This window comes from Macaca mulatta, chromosome 8 (assembly GCF_049350105.2).
Source record: "Macaca mulatta isolate MMU2019108-1 chromosome 8, T2T-MMU8v2.0, whole genome shotgun sequence".
Taxonomy (NCBI): domain Eukaryota; kingdom Metazoa; phylum Chordata; class Mammalia; order Primates; family Cercopithecidae; genus Macaca; species Macaca mulatta.
Genome location: NC_133413.1, coordinates 143,552,902 through 143,558,901, shown reverse-complemented (window position 1 = coordinate 143,558,901; position 6,000 = coordinate 143,552,902).

Sequence of the window (6,000 nt, the reverse complement as noted above, 5' to 3'; positions counted from 1 at the left end):
TGAAGTGTTCTGTCATGTTTTTATGTTTCTCAAATAAATCTCCTTTTATTTATTTTTAAGTTTGTAGAGATAGGGTCTCTCTCTGTTAAGCCCAGGTTGGTTCTGAGCTTCTGGCCTCAAGTGATCCTCCCACTTCAGCTTTCCAAAGCGCTGGGATTATAGGCATGAGCTACTACACCCGGAAGAAATCTCCTAAAAATGTAAATAAGTGTCTTTAAAATGCTTTTTTATTTTTTTTTTTCAGAATTATATTTTTGGGATTTTGCTGTGTTGGGATCTCGATATTGAAGATGATGGCATTCAGGATTGTGTCTTGGGGATTGCGATTGGCTCCTCTCTTTATACAAGTTTCCTGCAGCTTTGAATGCTTTTAGGTTTTCTCATGTCCAGTGTTTCTCCTCCATAGAGGTTTCCCCAAGCCTCTAGCCAGAGGTTTCTCTCCTTTTGATTCTTGTAGCATTTTGGTTTTCTCTGTACAGTTCAAACGACAGTTACAGATTTCATACACAAAATATACATGTGTCCCACATGTATTATAGTTATTTGGATATACTGTCAATTCTCTCAACAGATCATGACCGATTTGGGGACAGAAACAAGGTTTCATTCACCTGTGTATACCCTGTGCTGTATGTCTGACCCGTGTTCAGTTAAGTGTTTACAGGAAGGAAGAGGGGAATGGAAAGAGGAAGAGAGGGGACAGAGAGGAAAGGGGAAAAGGAACAGAAAGCATAAATTGCAGCAATAAGTAAAAAAAAAATAAATTGGGAAAATAAATATATGGATAAATGAATGAATGGATGATGGATGGATGGTGGATGGATGGGTGGATGGGTGGATGGATGGGTGGGTGTTTATATGGACAGATGAACAGTGAGTACATGGATGTGTAAATGAAGGAACACAGATATGAGAAACTGAAAAAGATCAAATTCTGAGGTTTGTAAACCAGGGGATGGCAGGGCCTGCCCTGTGATCTATGCTCTGGGGGTCTCGGAGAATGAGAGGGTCACTTGGCTGCTAGTTTGAGGACCCAGGCTTAGAGACTGACTCCTGACTGAATTTATGAATATTTCTACTTATGAGTCTGTGTGTGCACAAAGACAGTAGGGAGGACCTCAGTATTGCTGCTTACGTGCTCCTGGAGCAAACTGCATAACCTGTCAGCACTCAGTTTCTCTTTCTGTTAAATGGGCACACGGTGCTCATCACCTGGGTGTGCAGCCTCTGTGTGAGCAATGACCTGTGCACCTCACCCGCTGCTGGTTCCCTGGTGCCCAGAATGGTGCCTGGTATAGAGTCCTTGTGCCTCCCTTTTGGGTCCAGCAGATGCGGTGTTTGGGTTCTGCAGCATACTTGGGTACTGCCTCACTGTGGATACCTGGGCTGGTCCCTTACCCTCTGGACCTGTTTCCTGTTCTGTAAACTGAGGGGTTGGGCAGACTCTCGAGACCTTCTGTGTCCGGCTTTCCCTGACTTCGCTGCAATCCTCAGGTGCCTTCCCTAAGTTGAGGGGAATCAGGGACAGCCTCTTATCTGACTGTGGCCTTTGGCTGGAAGGCACCAAAGGTACCTGATCCATTTGCCTTTGCAGATTCCTGGGGCATCTTTGGCTCTGCGTGGGCAGCCTTTCCAGGGGAGTGCCAGGTCTGCATTGTCCCCAGTCTGCACGCCTCTCCAGGGCACAATGCTGCCTGTCTTTCCTTTTCCAGATCTGGGTTAGATAAATTGTCTGCTTTCTTCTCCTTCCTTCTTTTCTATGAGTTTCAACAAATTCTGCCCCAGACAAAGCTGCCGGGTCAGTGGCATTTGTCAACAAGCTGAGCTCAGTGTGATCTTCCACAGGAACAACAGACGAGACTAGTTTCCAAAACAACTCACCCCACCCACGGGCTCACTCAGCAGATGTGGCAGGTTCCTGAGTATGAGGTGTGTGGTGTGGGGAGTGGGGACTCAGGCTCAGGGCTGGGCACCTGGGGCTTGAAGAGAAGTTAGGCTTAAACTGAACTGAACTGACTCAACTGCTCAGTGCCTGGGTGCCTTTAAACAAGCTCCTTAATCTCCAAGTTTCTTTATCTATAAGTGAAAATTACTAATAATTAGCCAAAAGGGACTTTTATGGAGATGAGAATAAAACATTTATAGAGTCTGGCCAAACATCTGGCACATGGAGACATGCTGGCTATTTTTAATACTGATTTATATTTGTGCGTGTGTGTGTGTGTGTGTGTGTGTGTTTAGGTACATATGGAAGCATATGCATATGTATATATTTATATATATTAAAATAATATTTCTTTTATCAAAGAAACCTTCTTTATTTATTTATTTATTTTTGAGACAAGAGTTTTGCCCTTGTTGCCCAGGCTGGAGCGCAGTGGCGCAGTCTCGGCTCACTACAACCTCTGCCTCCCCAGTTCAAGCAATTCTCCTGTCTCAGCCTCCCGAATAGCTGAGATTACAGTGCATGCCAACATGCCCAGCTAATTTTTGTATTTTTAGTAGAGACAGTGTTTCATCATATTGGTCAGGCTGACCTTGAACTCCTGACCTCAGGAGATCTGCCCACCTCGGCCTCCCAAAGTGCTGGGATTACAGGCATGAACCATCACACCCAGCCCAAAGAAACTTTTTAAAGAAAGAAATCAAAAGGTACCCATACACTTATTCTCAGAGGTAAGTGCTGTTACATTCTAAGGGACTTTCAGTATTTTTTCTGTATATATGTATATGTTAGATGTATATTTAGAAAGTGGAGTCATGGTACTTGTATTTATTTGCTTTTTACTTAACATCATAAACTAAGTATTTTTTGTGCCTTGAATACCCTGTGGGCGCCTGGTTTGAAATGGCTACATGGTGTCCCATGTATGAACCTGCTGTGATTTATGAGAACGGTCCCCTATTGTTGGACGCTTGCTTCCAGCTTTCTGCCACTCTGGCAGGGAAGGCTCAGGATTTAAACCCAGTTCTGTCTGAGTCCAAAGCACATGACAATTCAGTTACCCAGGAGCCCTTCCTATGGGGCTAAGGTGTCAATATCCTGTCAATGTATCCGAAGTTTCTCAAACTCTATCTCTGCTTTCTGTTCATTCCCCCACTCCCCCTACAACTGTGGTGTCTTTCTGGGCCTTTTTCCAGAAACATAGTCACCAGGTCACCACCCACATCTCACTAAGGAGCTATACATGTGCACTTTTCAGAGCCTGCACCCGTTCCCTGCCCACATGGCCTGCCTGGATGGGAGAGGAGAGGGAATGCGGCTTAGGATACAGTGGGCAAAGGGAGACGCCACAAAAGATAGGGAAGAATCTTTTTGTATTTCTTGAGAATCTTTGCTTTTTGATCCCTTAGGGTTTGGCCCAGAGTGTCAAAGCACAAGTTCAGACGTTTCTCTTGTAAACCCTCAAGTCTGTTGTTGTTTTTCTAAGTGAAAGAAACCCAGCACCATGTGTTTCTCATTCTGTTTACTCCACAGTTAAGAAAACATTGCAAAGGATTGGGGAGGACTCAGGTCTAAACAGATCTGGGTGCTGGATGAAGCCCACTTCCTCCTCCTGTACACAGACAGCTCCCTTACATGAATCTTGGGAAGACTCAGCAGGGCTGTCATGTAGAGGTCAGAGCATCCAAATGTGCTTTGTTTTTTGTTTTTTTTTGAGATGGAGTCTCACTCTGTGGCTCAGGCTGGAGTGCAGTGGCGTGATCTTGGCTCACTGCAACTTCTGCTTCCCTGTTCAAGCAATTCTCCTGCCTCAACCTCCCAAGTAGCTAGAATTATGGCACACACCACCACACCCGGCTAATTTTTGTATTTTTAGTAGAGATGGGGTTTCGCCATGTTGGTCAGGCTGGTCTTGAACTCCTGACCTCAAGCTATCCACCCACCTTGGCCTCCCAAAGTGCTTGGGATTGCAGGCATGAGTCACCGTGGCCAGCTCAAACATGCATCTTACAGCAAACTTCTCTTTGCTCCCTTTGCAGGAATTCTTCTCTAATTCATTCTCTCCCAGCTGCCATAGTGATTGGTCTAAAATAGACATCTGATCATTTTACTCTCTTTCTTAAAATCCATAAAAGTTGTTTTATTTTCTTCCATTATAAGACAAAGTCCTTGAGCCTGGTTCCCAAACTCCTACACCCCTATGAGGTGCGTCCTTGGCTGAGCCTTCTGCTCTTGGGTCTTCTTACATTCTGTGCCCCACCTGAGCAACTGGGGTCCTGCAGTTCTCCATTTTGTCTTTTCATCTGGACTCATCCGTCCCCTCCTCTCAGCCCAGAAGATGAATCCCTGATCTTATATTCTGTAGTGGGTGAATAGTGTCCCCCAAAAATTCATGCCTACGTGGAACTTCAGAACATGACATTACTTGGAAATAGGGTCTTTGCAGATGGAATGAGTTAAGAATCTCTACGTAAAATTATTCTGAATTTAGCTTGGGCCCTAAATCCAGTGACTGACATCATTGTAAAAAAAGGAGAAGACACAGAGAGATGAAAAGGGAAGAAGGCCATGTGAAGACGGGCAGAGATTGGATCATGCAATACAATCAAGCCAAGGAATGGAATGAACAAGCCAAGAAATGCCGATGATTTCCAGCAACCACCAGACACTTAGAGAGAGGCAAGAAACAGGCTCATCCTCAGAGTCTCCAAAATAAACCAATAAACCAACACTGACAATACTTTGATTTGGACTTCTGGCCCCCTGAACTGTGAGATAATAAATTTCTGTTGTTTTGAGCTACCCTGTTTGTGGTATGTGCTATGGCAGCCCCAGATATTGCATCTACCTTCTTTTCCAAGCCTCTTCACGTGCCCCATCCTCAGAGTAGCACTACATAGTGCAGGCCCTCGATCAGGCAGCCTGGGTTCTACTCCTGACTTCGCCACCTTTTATTCCTATGGCATTCGGCAAGTTACTCAACCCCTCTGAGCCTCACTTTCAGCAACTTAAAATGGGGCTAGTAATTATACGTATATTATAGGTATGGCCTATCGTATTATCGGGCTCCAGGGGAACTTAAGGGAGTTACCACATATAAAGTGCTCAGAAGAATGTCTGCCACCTAGGAAGTGATTGGTGCATGTTAGCAAATCCTTGAGTTTGGACCTCACTCTGTGGTCAGATTAATGATAGCTGTAAATTCATTGATACTTCTCCAATGAGAGATGGGCTCTAATTCTACTTCCATTGACTCTGGACTGTTTCCATGACTATTTTGACCAATAGAGTAAGGCAGAAATAACTCAGTTCTGACTTGAACCTTTAGAAAGACAAGTAGCTTCCACCTTGGTCTCCTGGAATCTTACTGGAGAAGTACTAAGCCTATGTGGAGGACAGAGATGCATGCAGGCCAGGCTTTCCAGCCATCTCTCCAAGATGCCCAGATGAAGCAGCCATCTTGGAAATGGGTGCTCTGACCTCAGCTGTCCCAGCTGATGCTATGTGGATCACAGATGAACCACCTAGCTGAGCCTTTTCCAGGTTCCTGAACCATAACCTTGTGAACAAAAGAAAATGATTGCTTTAACACAGTGACTTTTGGGTAGTTTGTTATTGCAGCAAGAAATAGCTGAAATGCTTCCTGTAAAGAAGCTGCCTGGATTTTCCAAGTCTCAGATTTGTGACTTTTCTGTGTGTTTAGTGCTGCTGGCTTACACAAGACTCAGTCTATATTTAACAATAACACCTATGATAGTAATAACTGATATTTAGCTGAGTGGATGGTTCAGTTCTTTCTGAATTGAAGGGAGGGGTGGTTTGAATTTTCCATGGGATTCACATGGAGGCCTTGCCCAAATAATAGTTGGGCTTAGAGAGCCAAGCAGGATGCTTACTCCCAGTGAAAATTCACTCTCCAGAGGAAGCGGGCAAGAGCTGCACTGAGCATACCTAGGCATTCCTCCCTGGGCAGGATGTGCGAGGGACCAGGGAGACCAGGTGTGATTTCCCATAGGAGGAACAACCAGGAGTTCAGAAGGACTCTTGTTCTACCT